The 15,073-nt window shown below is 36.9% G+C and overlaps 1 protein-coding gene across 2 annotated transcripts in view; it reads right to left on the bottom strand.

Moving 5' to 3' along the window:
- The window catches only part of LOC5577062, a 338,285-nt gene that overhangs the window by 283,427 nt on the left and 39,785 nt on the right, over positions 1-15,073 (bottom strand). The gene's annotated exons all lie outside the window — the stretch shown is intronic.

Here is a 15,073-nt window from a genome sequence, read left to right as displayed (position 1 = left end):
CAGAAATTCCTCCAGCGATTCATTTGGATTTCTAGAAAGTTCCTCCGGAGTTTCTTTCCAACTGTGGGAATTTGAATTTTCTCCTTAGTTTCTCCAGGAATTTCTTCGGAGTTCGTCAAGCAATTACTCCGGTGTTTCTCTAGAAACGCTTCCGGACTTCCTCCAATAACACATCCGGAGTTTCTCCAGGAACGCCTCCTAAGTTTCTCCATGAATTGCTTCGTAGTTACTCCAGGATTTCCTTTGGAGATTTTCTAGGGTTTTGTCTAAAATTCCTACAGGAATTCCTTTAGAGTTCCCTCGGAGTTTCACCGGTGATTCCTCCTGAGTTGCTCCAGAAATTCCTCTAAAGTTCTTTCAGCAATTCTTTTGGATTTTATCCAGCATATTCTTCGAGGTTTCTTCAAAGCTTCAGGAAGAACTCCGGAGAAATTTCTGAAGGAACGCCGGAAGAATTGTTAGAGAACCTACAGAAGAATTCATGGGGAAACCCCGAAAAATTATTTGAGGAATACCCGAAAGAGCTACGCAACAATTCCAAAGGAGCTTTTCCGAAGGAAATCTAAAGTACTTCCCGGTGGAACTTTGGACGACCTTCGGAGGATATACTGGATTTCATCCAGAAGAATTGCTGAAAGAACTCCTAAAGAATTTCTGGAACAACTCATGAGGAATGAACGGTGAAGCACCGAAGGAATACCCAGAGAACTTTAAAGAAATTTCTGTAGGAAGTCTGGAGAAAATCCTACAGAATCTCCAAAAGAAAATCCTAGACAAACTATGGAGGAACTCTGGATGTGTTTCCGGAGGAACTCTGGAGGCGTTTCTAGAGAAACTCCGGGGTAATTGCTTGACGAACTCTAGAGATATTCCTGGAGAAACTAAGAAGGAAATTCGAAGGAATTCCTGGTGGAGCTCCAAAAGAATTCCCGGAGGAATTCTTGGAGAATATCTCCAAAGGGAATCCCCGGATTATTTCTTGGAGGGAATTCTCGGAAAAGATCTTGCAAGAAATCCCCGGGGGCATTCTTGAAGGAAATCCTCTAAGAAATTCCTGGAAAAAATCTTCGGAAAAAATCCTGTTGCAAATTTTCCAAGAACTACCTGGAGAAAATTTTCAGAAAGAAACTCTGAAAAAAATCCCCGAAATAATTTCTGAAGAAAATCCCCGCCGAAATTTCCTTATGATTTTTTTGGGTGAAATACCCAGAGGAAATTCTGGACGAAATCCCCTGAGGGATTGCTATTGGAAATCCCCTTGGTAATTCCTAGAGCAAATCGCCAGGGAAGTTTCTGGAGGAAATGCTCAGGGAAATTCCTGGACCAATCTCCGGAGGTGCTTCTGAAGGAAATTCCCGAAGCAATTCCTGGAGGAAAGCACAAAAGAATTTCTGGACGAAATCCCCGTAGGAATTGTTATTAGAAGTCCCTTGGGGAATTCCTGGAGAAAATTCTCAATAGAGGTCTTGACGAATATCCCCGAAGGAATTTCTATTTGATATTCTCGGAAAAATTCCTGGAGTATATCCCCAGAGGAATTCTATAAAACAACCTCCGGAGGATTTTTTTAAGAAAATCCTCAGAAAAATTTCTGGTGCAAATCCCCGAAGGAATTGCTATTGGAGATCTCCTGAAGAATTTTTGAAAAAAATCCCCGGAGGAGTTCTTGGGGGAATTCTCCGGAAGGAATACCTGGAGCATATCGTCAAAGAAGTTTCTGGAGGAATTCCTGGACGAAATCTCTGGAGGAATTTCTGGACGAAATTCCCAGAAGAATTCCTGGAGAATATCCCAGAAGAAGTTTCGAGAAGAAAAATTCGCAAAAAAAAAATCCCAGAAACAATTTTTGAAGAAAATCCTCAGAGGAATTTCTCAATGAATTTCTGGACGAAATCCCCAAAGAAAATCCTGGACGAAATCTCCGGAGAAATTGCTATTGGAAATTCTCTGAGGAATTCCTGGAGTAAATCCCGTGAGGAATTACTATAGTAAATCCCCTGAGAAATTCCTGGCGAAAATTCTCAGAGGAGTTCTTGGGGATATTGCCGGAGTAATCCTTGAAATCCCCGGAGGAATTCCTGAAGAAAATCCCCGGAGAAATTCCTGGTTGAAATCCTAAGAGAAATTCCTAATTCAAATCCCAAGAGAAATTCCTAAAGGAAATCTCCGGAAAAATTCTCTGAAAAAAAATCCGCGACAGATTTTTTGAAGAAAACCCTGGACGAAATCCCCAGAGAAATTGCTATAGAAATCCCCTGTTCAATTCCTGGAAAAAAATCTCCAAGAAGGTCTAGGAATACCCCCAGAGAGAAACCTTGAAATTCTCGGAGAAATTCCTGGAGAAAACTCCGAGAGGAGGTTCTGGGAAAATCGCCGAAGGAATCCTCGAAACCCCTGGAGAAATTCTAGAAAAAAAATCCATGAGAGAATTCTCGAATGAATTCCTGGTTTAAATTCCAAGAGAAATTCTCGGAGGAAATCTCCGGAAAAATTCTCTGAAAAAAATCCAGAAAGTTTTTCTGAAGAAAATCATCCTAGAGAAAGTCCTGAACCAAATCACCTTGGAAAAATCTCCGGAGGTATATATGGAGAAAATCCCCGGCGGAATTCCTGGACGAAACCCCCGGAAAAAATCGTGTATCAAATCATCGAAGAAATTTCTTAAGAAAATCCGAAGAGGAATTTCTGGACGAAATCCACGGATAAATTTCTGAAGAAAATATATACCCGACGGGATACCTGGAGCGAGTCCCCGAAGAAATTCTTGCAGTAAATTCCCGGATGAATGCCTGAAAGACTGCACGTCACTTTGTTTTGCAGAATAGCAACGGTTGGATCGGTTGGATAGCGTTGCCAAATATACAAACGCATCGACTTAGGCAAAGAAAACTCTTAGTTAACAACTGTGGAAATGCTCATTCAACACATAGCTGAGAAGCAGGCTCTGCTCAAGTGAGAACATAATGCCAAGAAGAAGAAGCTCTAATCTTAGTATAAATACTTAGTATAAATTTGATAAACACATCATGCAAATATAAAACATCGTAACACAAGTTTCATCAACACATCGCTAGAAATATGAGTGCTTCTCACTCATCCCGTAGAAATTTTCAATCGAACCACTTCTGCCGTCACAGCATTACATTTATTTTGATCCCTCGGTTACCAAAGGGCGCATTAGCTTTACATGTTGCCGCAGGCCTTTTCTAACGAACTCTCGCAAGCTGCCAGCAATCGACTAGATGTGTTCCATTGCTTTGCAAGTGGTATTAGATTGCACAGAAAAAAAAATACAAAATCTGCTGGAACAAAACGAGACTCCAAACACCCAACAAGAGCTACGCCCTTTTCCGAAACATCCTTGCGGCAACAACGATTCGATCCGGCCCTCGAAGTTTATTAATCCCTTGCGCCCCTCAAATGCAAACATGTCCGACACAACAACGCCACAATTCGCGGTAAACGTCAAACAAGGAAGCCGACGACGGCCCACAAAATTTTGCCTGACGATGGCATGGAACCATACATACGCCCCCTTCAAGGTCCCTTCCTCGCTATCACCATATGCGCTTCTTATCCGTTGTTGTTGGTTGTGTCGATTGCTGCGGTTCTTCTGTTCCCATTCATTCACCCGTAACGGCTCAACGCAGTAGGCGAGGTGGGGGTGGAAGGCGCGCGCATCGGCAACACAAAAGTTAACACAAACAATACAACGCAACATCGAGCTTAAACAATGGCCACCATGTTCGCGTTACAAAAAAAAAACGAAACACACTGTTTGATAAAAAGCATCAAGCGTGACCTTCCGCAGCCAAACTCGATGGGAAAGTTAATTGTTCAATTTAATAATTCACCAACCCAAGTGCAACGTGGAAGGCAAAGCTGTTCAACATCCGGACATTCCCACCGAAGACCGACCGAGGTGACGACGACAACAACAACGGCAGCAACCCGATCGACCGACCGCCTGCTTTGTTCGTCACACCTTCACAAACCCCCCCCCCATTCCTTGGTTTACAGCAATACACAATGGTCCGAATCGACAACTAGGTTTGTGAACTTTTCCTAAAGTTCACAAATTTTGTATCTTCATGGTAGATTAAAGTTTTCTGGTCCAAACAGTGTATTTTTCAGGTTTTTTGCACCTCTTAATCACGAGAAATTAACATAACTTGCAAAAGTAATCATTCGTTCATTGAAAAACGGATAATACAAAGATCAAGGATGAAAAAAAAATCGTCTCTAGCGACTAACACCACACTTTTGTACACTTTTTGTATATGTAGCCACACGAAGATATTCTATGCCCTGGTAAGTCGAGAAAACTTCCAACCCGAAAACATGCTCGCCTGACCGGGATTTTAAGCCCTCACTCAACGAGAAATATCTTAAACGATAACATGTATTTTTGAACTAAAAGCTTTACTGTTCTAGATTATGGCTTTCAGTCTATTATGCTAAAAAACGGATTTTACGTTTTCATCCGACGTTTAAGACAGATTTATTGTGCTTTTCTAATGGAATTAACTGTCAGAAAGGCGTAATAAATGTGTCTATTAAGCATAAAAGACTTAAAGCCTAGAACATAACCATCACAGTTGTATCCCCGTAAAAGCTTAACTAAAGTTCTTATTTTTTATTCAGTAAAATAAATGTTGAAAAAATAGAGTGTACATATGTACTCCATAACAACACGGAGAAACAAGTTTGTTAAAATCAAACAAGATCTAGTTAATTTCAAACAAAATTCAACTTTGAATATTGCACAAGAGCGGTTCCACAGAAAATGACGACTTTTTTCCCAAATTTCATTTTTATATTTTTTGATTTAGATGAAATTTTGCACATGCTTTCTTCATGCCCAAAAATGCCTTTTTGCATCATCGGCTCGCCATTTTGACTCTAGCCTTACTTTTGAGAAGGGCCTAAGAAAAAATCCTTAATAATTTTCAAAAAATTATAACTTAGAAACGCTTTGTCCGATCAGTTTGGCGCCTTCCGCAAAGTTTTAGGTTATTGTTGGGACTATCTGGAAAAAAACATACACTGTAAAAAAAATGTTGTGATTTTTTATATATCGAAAATAAAGCTTAAAAATCAATTTTCTCAAAAATCGTATTTCTGATTTTTTTTTTATATGTTAAAGTAGACAAAAAATGAAGTCTTTTGCACAGTAGGTTAAGATGGAGAAATCATGGACAAAAAAATTATGATTTTTTGAAAATAGGTGAATTTTTGAAAATGGTCACAATAAACTTTTTAAATATTTTTAAACTCGATTTTATGAAAGTACGCAAAATTTACAACAAAAAAGGTTTACGGCAATATCAGGCTAACTTTTACCGTTTTAAAGATACAGCGATTTTAATACAAAATTATGATATAATTTTCAATTTTCGGTCATTATAATTTAACTTAGAAGCGGTTTGTCCGATCAGTTTGGAGTCTTCCGCAAAGTTTTAGGTTATTGTTGGGACTATCTGGAAAAAAATATACACTGTAAAAATAAATGTTGTAATTTTTTATATATCGAAAATGAAGCTTAAAAATCAATTTTCTCAAAAATCGTATTTTAGATTTTTTTTTTATTTTTTTAAATGTTTAAGTAGACAAAAAATGAAGTATTTTATACAGTGGGTCAAGATGGAGAAATCATGGACAAAAAAGTTATGATTTTTTAAACAAAGGTTGATATTTCAATATGGTCTAAATAAACTTTTTGAATGCTTTTCGACCCGATTTTATGAAAGTACGCAAAATTTCCAACAAAAAAGGTAAATGAGAAAATTTTGCTAATTGCTACCGAAACATTTGAAAAGTTTATTATGACCATTTTCAACAAATTCACCTTTTTTTTAAATCATAACTTTTTTGTCCATGATTTCTCCATCTTGATCCACTGTGCAAAAGACTTCATTTTTTGTCTACTTTAACATATAAAAAAAAAATCAGAAATACGATTTTTGAGAAAATTGATTTTTAAGCTTTATTTTCGATATATAAAAAATTACAACATTTATTTTTACAGTGTATATTTTTTTCCAGATAGTCCCAACAATAACCTAAAACTTTGCGGAAGGCACCAAACTGATCGGACAAACCGTTTCTAAGTTATAATTTTTTGAAAATTATTAAGGATTTTTTTCTTAGGCCCTTCTCAAAAGTAAGGCTAGAGTCAAAATGGCGAGCCGATGATGCAAAAAGGCATTTTTGGGCATAAAGAAAGCATGTGCAAAATTTCATCCAAATCAAAAAATACAAAAGTAAACCGACATTCGAATTCAAATGGAACCGCTCACAAACAAAATATTAGTTTGCTATAACATTGTCACTTGGTTGAAACAAACTAAATTTTTAGGTTGATGTTTTTGCGAGAAATAAATTAAATTCAACAATTAATTGTTTGCAACAACCAAAATTTTGGTTGTTCCGTTTGACAGTTCTCGAAACAACCAACTCTTTAGGTTATTTCAAACTAGAAACTTTAGTTTGAATATAACATTTCTTAGATCGAAACAAACAAATTTGTTGTTTAAATCAAACAATCGTTTTGTTGTAAAATGAGGGTTGGTTTTCCTGTTTTTTTTTTGTTTCATAAATAAATAAATAAAACGTCGAGAAGTACATGATGTGTGTTTTCAGACAAATGATGTACAATAACAAATGATCATTACTGTTCAATTGAACCTTGTTGCGAAGCATTGTTTGTCAGGAGCCTTCATTAGCCGAGTGGTTAGAGTACACGGCTGCAAAGTAAAGCCATGCTGAAGGTGTCTGGGTTCGATTTCCGGTCGGTCCAGGATCTTTTCGTAGTAAAAATTTCATTGACTACCCTGGGCATGGAGTACATCGTACTTGCCACGAATACGAATGCGAAAATGCCAACTTTGCCAAAGAAAGCTCTCGGTTAATTAACTGTGGAAGTGCTCATTGAACACTGAGCTGAGATGCAAACGCTTTGTCCAAGTGAAAACGTAAAGCCTACAAGGAGAAGAAGATGGTTGCCCATTATCTGAAAATAGATGAATTAATGAACTAGAGTTGGGCCACCCAATAAATTCAAATCAAATGAAAAAGAGATTAATATGCATCACTTACCGTACAAAACCTCTTGGAATAGTTGTCAGGCCAAATAATCTCCACTAGCACAGTCTTTATATTTCCCACAATCAACATAATTCCAAAACTAGAAAAGCAATGGAGGGGCCTTTCGTAGTTTCGTTTTTCAAACAACATATCAGTTTAATTTAATATTGAAAATTACTTGAATTTACCTACCTGGTACGAACAAACTAAAGTTTAATTGTAAAGTTTGTTTGTAACTACCAGAATTATTGTTAGATTTAACAAAATCCCAAGGTAAAAACAACTATTTTATTAGTTCATTTTCAATGCAATCATTAGTTTGAAACAATCACACGTAGACCTAAAAACAAACAATATTCTAGTTTGAAATTCAACCAAAAAATTGGTTGTTTCAAACTGTGCTGATTTTTCTTCGTGAAGCATTCCTGAATAAAAGCTTTTTGTTTGGAAAACCTTTAGTTAATAGTTTCTGTGGTAGATTTGCATATTTGACAGTAGGCCGTGCCATTGACCATTATTATTATCATTTAAGTTGTCAGCATAGAAACTTCCCAGTTTCGATAAATTACCTGCATGAATAAGCTTACGCGAGTCTGTACGAGACTCTTAATAAATCTCTTGATCTACTAGTAGACCTTTTCTCTACTCGAAGATCAGAATCGCAACAAGTTTGCAATGAGAACCTGCGTGACGTGGTAACGTTAGGGTTCAAGTATTGCAGCACTTTTAAGTTTAGCATCACCCAAAATCCAGCGATAAAAGTTTTTTTCCAACAAAAATAAAAAGTCGCAGGAGCTCAATGGCGTGTTTTTGAAGATGACCTCAGAAATATATTGACAATAGACATATAAAGATTAGACCGCTATTGTCGCTGCTAATATTGTGACCAACATCTAGTAGGTGTATTTTGGACGTGGTACTCAAAGTGTCACTTTTTTTAAATTTTACCATAGCAACCTGCTTTCAGAACCAAAATATTTACTCCGTCCGATTTCCTTGCCTTCGCGCGCGTTTCGTGATTTGTTTGAACAAACAATTTCTCGTGTGTCCTGAAATTTCAACTCCACGAACAGAAAATAGACACGTTGCACAGGTGATTATTGTTTTAAATGGATGCTCAGTCATATATACGACTGAAATATTAAAATCCTTCTTATCTATTCTAGGTCCCTCGCAGATTTAGGAATGGTGCGTATCGCTTGTATTCGTGGGACACACAAAAGCTTCCATGTCATTCAAATTGTAGCAAACGGAGCGTATCGAACAGCGACTCAAAAGTTTTCTTATCGTGTGAGTTTTCGATCCGTAGTTATTCCGGAGACAGAGGTCATTTTACCTCTCTCCCCGCGCCAACACATAAGTTAAAAACAAAACAACCGATTTGACACTTTGCGTACCGTTGGATCGCGTCAATAAAAATCAAGGCTACTGTGGTTGATTCATCACCATCACATCCACAATATGAGACACAGTGCTGGGAATGGTAATAGTAGTAGGCTTGACTTTTCGCGAAAATCACGTGGCTCTCCCAGTACAGTAGTTCAAAAACGTGAATCTCATCAAGTAGCCTCTGTTGGGTGCACGAATTTTCTAAATCATGAGTGTCATTGAAGGCTCTAAATGCGGGAAATAGAACATTTTTCTACAGTAATTTCGGGTTGCCCTTAGCAACGGGTGTTTTGCAATTTTCAAGGCATTTTGCCTACAGCAGCGATGGCACAATGGTCGGAAAAAAGTGAAGTTTGGCCAAAACTATTTTTATCGCCTTAATCGATGAAATATGTAATCTGAATATGTTATTTGGCGTTTTTGTTGTTTCAGAAGGGGTTGTTCACAAATTACGTAACTTTGAAAAAAAGATTTTTTTTAAATTAAAATTGTTATCAAACTGGGCTGAGAGCACAAATTTTGTTTATATTTGATTGAGTTTGATCAAAATGTGTATGAATAGTGGTTAAATATGTTTTAAATAAACTTTGTATGAAAAATATCATCAAAATATATGTAAAATATTGAATTATTCAAATAGCTCTAACTTGCAAATCAGCAAATTTCTGCAAAAATTTTAAAGGTTTTTTGTAAGATCTAAGGATGCTTTTTGATGTGCAATATTCGAAATGGCGGCGACATGACGCGACATGAGTTGTTTTTCATATTCAAAATCACCAAAATTACTAAAGTGTAATATTGAATAGTATCAAAATTTAAACCAAATATTTTTTTCCATCCTCATGCTCGATAAAACTGTTGAACCATAAGCTTTCGGATAATGGGTAACTTTGGGGAAATATTGCATTCCTAAAATATAAATTTTGTGCTTTATTTTATTGTTACATTTTTCAATTTTTTGACTTCAGCTGGTTTGCCGTCATAAAAATCATAGAAATTTAAATTTTAGTTCAATTTCAATTAAGGATCATAATCATATAACACATGAGGTATATTCTAAAACTAAAAAAATCATAAAAATCTCAAAAAAGTTTTTGGTAGTTTTGGCCGCCCCTTTATATGGAGCCCGACCATTGTGCTGTGATTGGCTTTGTTTGGCTACTGTAGAGTGAGTTTCAGATTTTTTCCCAACCCTGATGAGACACACAGCGCCTCTAGCGTTCTAAATCTAATATTTCTATTATATTGACCTAGCACTTTAGAATCACGAGACAATGTTCATTTAAGGTGATGTTACGCTTTTCAAGATGCTGCAATATTCAATTTGAGAGTCGCAATACGCGATTCCATACTAATGTATTTTTGAGTATTTTTTCCAGTCATGAGTTCAACAGTATTGAGAATTTGAATGAAGTGAAATTCTAATGCAAAATTTTATACGATTTATATCAATACATGAAATCTCTACACAATACAGCGATAAGCAAACTTGTTCATCTTGTCCAAATCTACTATTTTGTTGAAGAAACCATAAAGCTTTTTCTTCAATGGTTATGTCAATTAATATTTATTGAAATCGTTTTTGGAAAATAACTAAAAATATATGTTCATGTCTAAAAACCTGTGAACATTTCAAATAAATCGGTCCATAAATGCCTCAGATCGAATCTTCCAATTGTGACTATTATGTATGGAAAATCAAAAAAAAAAATCTAAGGTATTGTCAAATCCTATAAGTACTACGTCCTGCATTTTTGTGAATAACGAATGTAGTTTATTCGGATGTGTAAAAATGACCCTCTTTATCATACTAGAAAGCAAGGCTGGTTCATTGTACTCTGTAGCCGGAGTAAGGTTATCTGACTTGGCGAAAGTGGCTAGGAGGCCATCTTTAACTTGCTGGCCGTTTTGTTTACAAACATTACTGCCTGGCCTGGATAACGCTCAAACTGAAACTAACCGTGCTGCCAATAGTGCGAATGAAATAGTTCAAAAGAGAGATAAAAGTAGAGTACGCTACGCGCAGATGCGGCTACATTAGAATAATTCTCGCATAACTTGTGATCTCGCCCTAAAAGCCATTGGTAACCGAGTGTGTAGCTTGTTGTTACCGAGCAAACGAAGGTATTTACACGTTATTCACCTATGCTATGATAAAGAGAAGATCCTCGTCTATCTTCCAGTGGTGATGGTTTCCATCCTGGTACATTCATTTGCTTAAAAACAACGAACTCACAAGTTGTGCGAGAATATATGACACCATTTTTCCTCCAACCAATCAGAAGTCATTAATACCTGGCCCGCAAGATGCTGAAACTAAAACTAACCGTGCTGCCATAAGTGTGGACGAAATTGTAGAAAAGAGAGAAAAAAGTATAGAGCACACATGGAACAGGTGCAACCGTATTAGAATAATTCTTGGTAACACTGTTTCTCCAACCAATCAGAAGTCAATTGTTCAACTACCTGTTTCAGATGTCAGCCCTTCCTCGCCTACCCTTCCTGGTTTTTTCCACAAAGTGAGCATAATGTATAGATTCTTTATTCGCTGATTGCTTAAATGACAAACTGAGTAAAACGAAGACCACAATAACAAGAAGACTGGGAGCTGGCATTACGTCCTCACTGGGACAGAGCCTGCTTCTCAGCTTAGTGTTCTTATGAGCAATTCCACAATTATTAACTGAGAGCTTACTATGCCAATGACCATTTTTGCATGTGTATATCGTGTGGCAGGTAGATATTGGGCCGTATGAATAAAATGTAGTAAAGTTGAGTTTACTACATTCTCGGTAGTAAACGCTATATGTGGAACACGAGTGGAACATGTTTGTGTCATTTTCCTTTCTACACCTTTCGAACATACTACAAACAACGCATTGCTATGAATAAAGGTAGCATTTACTACAAAGCTACTGGTAGTTAGCTTCAGAGGTTGCTACACATGCTTTGAGTTTGCGGAATTGAATGGAATAATTTACTTTTGAGTAAAAATCATGGGAAAACGATATGAGTTTTGATATATTGGAAGGTATTTTGAGTTTTGCAAAGGAATTCTGAGGTTACGAAAACTTTCGCTCCGCCAATTCTGAGATTCCGATAAGATTACCGGCAGTAGCAATTTGTAATATCCGTGTGAATTCTGGCATTACGATAATTATGTTATTTTCTAGGAATTTTAGGATGTCGGTAGGAATTCAGATATTGATAAAGTAATTCTGAATTTTACGTGTAAATTCTAACATCTCAAATTTCCTTTTGAATTCCGGAATTCCTGTAGGAACTTTGAGATTCCGATAGGGATGTCGGATTTTTTATGATAATTCTGAAAATTTTAATACCATTCTAGGAATATTGCGGAAATATTAGGAATCTGGTAAAAACTCTAGAATTGGGGTGGGAATGGGATTCCAAATATTAATCTCTTGGAATTCAGTGGGTATCTTTGAGACGGTATTTCTATAAGAATCTATGAGATTGCGGTGGGATTCCTGCGAATTATTGTGTGAATATTTGTAATTCCGAAAATCATTTTTTGTAATTATTGTAAAAACCTTTAAGATTCCGTTGATCTCCAGTTCCGCTGGAATTTTAAAGTAAAGCTTTAATATAAACGTTTTGAATGTCGGTAAATATTTTATAGATTTCAATTGTTTTTTTTTTGTGGAATCGTTAAGAATTTTAATAATTTCAAACGGAACCCTGGTGTTTTAGGGGAGATCCTCATTGAATTCTAACGACTACCAATGGAATCACTACAATTCTCATAAAAATCTCTACATTCTAAGTTCTAGACATTCCAAGGATACTATCAGAAACCCCACCAAAATAACGAGAATATCACAGAAACACTTAGAAGAAAACACTGTTAAGAAAACACACGGAGAGCATCAAAATTCTACCGAAATTTCACCAGAATCTCAGTACTGGTGCTAGAAAATATGTGGTTCCAAATTTGATAGCTGTAATCTCAAGATCTCTTCATAAATGTTAAGCTAGTATTTAAAAAATCATCGGCGTTGGCGAAGGCCGAAAACCACCCAGAAAATTCTTTGATGTACCATCATCATAAAATCATAGACATAGAGAGAATACCAGACTAATCGCAAAATTATACTACAAATCTTGTCAAATAACAGCACCTTCATGATTTGTGCAAATTGTCGCGTAATCGATTAGATTCCATGCATTTTCTTCATATGCATGATTGTATTAATTTTAAGCGTCACTCTGAATAGATTGTTCTTTACGTGCAGAATCACTCTGCACTCTGAATGGAAATTTCTTAACGTGCAGCTTCAGTCACTGCTCATGTTCGAAAGTAGTAAGTACTACATGTTGGAAAAGTTTTTTATTCATTCCAAAAGTGTAGTAAACTTTGTGGATTTTGTTTTTGAGTAGATGCTACATGTAGTAAAGTTCAAAGTTTTTTATTCATATCACCCATTGTATGCCCTGGGAAGTCGAGAAAATTTCCAACCCGAAAAGATCCTCGACCGGTGGGATTCGAACCCACGACCCTCAGCTTGGTTTTGCTGAATAGCTGCGCGTTTACCGCTACGGCTATCTGTCATTTATCATTTCTAGTTTTGATATGAAAAGTTGCTATTCGTAATCATTAATACAGTTCATGAAAACATAAGCACCGTGCATGATTTCACACACCTGCCATTTATAATTGCGGTTTTAGTGATGCAAGTAATGAAATCATGAAGCAGATCTTTATGAAAAGAACTCATTTAATGATAACAAACAATATACGTAAATGAAGATCTCAGTTTATACTTGCCAGGTAAACGAATATCATAAAAATTGAAATCGATCCAGCTTTTGTGTAGTAAACCGTGAAATTAAAAGTTGGCCTAACGAGTACCATATCTCTAGCAGGAACGCAAACATCCGGTACTTTGGTTTGTAAATGCTATTTCAAACATCAACAGAATTGACAGATCGTCCCTCGGCTGGCTATTAAAATGCTGGTGGATTGTATTGGCAACTGTCTCCAGCGGATCTGCGAATATGGAAAGGGTAACTGAAACATCCGGCTGTCGGAGGCTTGTGTGGGGAATGCATCACATTCGAATACTAAAAATCGCCGACGAGATTGTCAAGTAATCTTCGCATAACTCCAATCATTGCCCTGTATACTGCAAAGTTAGGATAAAAGCTTGCTATTACAATTTAAAACACCTAACAGCACCGGCAAATTAAATTGGGTCGTGAAACATTGTAAAAACTCTCGAAAATGCCACCAAAAATGCCATTGATATGATGAAAGCATGGTCTAGTATTTATCTAATTTACCCTTTTTCACAAACAAAACTTTTTTAATGTCATTGGAAAACACAACCGTTCGCAAAAGACTCGTTGGCTAAGATAAAAAACAGTACGGTTAGATTTGGGTAACGCCCTGAACATACAAGTTCTTGAATAATGGACCTATGCACGGGTTCACTATTTGACGTTTTAGCGGTGCCGTGTTTTTTACATGACCATGGCAACGAGTGAATTCAGCACCGCTCAAACGTCAAATTAGTGAACTCGTGCATTGATCCATAGTTATGATCAAAGTTTTTGTAATGACAGGTTTACCGATCTAAGCAGTAACTTTTTGACGTTTGAGCGGTGCCGTGTTATTTATGTGACCATGCTAACGAGTGAATTCGGCACCGCTCAAATTAGTGAACTCGTGCACTGGTCCATAGTGTTTCAGCGTTTCTATGGGGTTGTTAGGGAATGTTTACTCCAACAAAAACGATAACAGTGAATCAAATTTTCGGCGTTAATGTAGTATTCGGGTGTTTTGAATCGCAGAAGAAGACGATTTCATGGAGAACGATATCTTCCAAAATACAGAAAGGTAAAGGATGGACTGTTAAGTGTTATCACGAGCCTGAAAGCTGGTGAAGAATCGTCGGTGATGCGTACCCTACGAGTCTAAAGGAACATTCAATACGTATTTTGCGCCTGATAATCCGTGAATTATGAAGAGATTTAGTGAAATTAAACCGAAAACTAGTCAAGCTATGTGCTTGATAAGCGAACTATGCCGAATAAGTTATTTATATGGGACGTTGTTTCTATGTAGTGTAGTGAACAAAACAAACTTGCTGACTGTCACTTGGCATTTCAAAATGGCGGAATGGTAAATCTGACATATTGGACTACCTCCCTGGCTATTGTTTCATGACTCGTTGTCTTGAAATTAATAAAACATAAAATCAAGGTAGACAATCGTTGTCGCCGCCGTCAAATGGAAAAAGTCGACGATGAAACTAAAAGAAGAATCGTCTTCGTCTCACAACCAGCGTTGGATGACTATTTGCCGCAGTGATCCGACACATAGGCTCATGCCGAACAAAGAAGCTTCCTTCGTTATGGGTGACTGTTCGTTCGGGAGCTCTGAGCCGACTAAAAATATGAATCGTGTCATCGACAGATTATGAGCCTTTTAATGAAAAACAAAACATGTCTGGAATCGAACAAACGATCTCTGAAATGTCAACTTACGCGCTTACCAACAGAGCCATTGTAGAATCATGAGGAGAGAGGGTTCACTTGCCAATATAAGCAATTATGTGGTGGTATTCGTCGTTTA

This window comes from Aedes aegypti, chromosome 1, assembly GCF_002204515.2.
Source record: "Aedes aegypti strain LVP_AGWG chromosome 1, AaegL5.0 Primary Assembly, whole genome shotgun sequence".
Classification (NCBI taxonomy): domain Eukaryota; kingdom Metazoa; phylum Arthropoda; class Insecta; order Diptera; family Culicidae; genus Aedes; species Aedes aegypti.
Note: the sequence above shows the minus strand (reverse complement) of the source record. Positions and strands in the feature narration are given on the sequence as shown.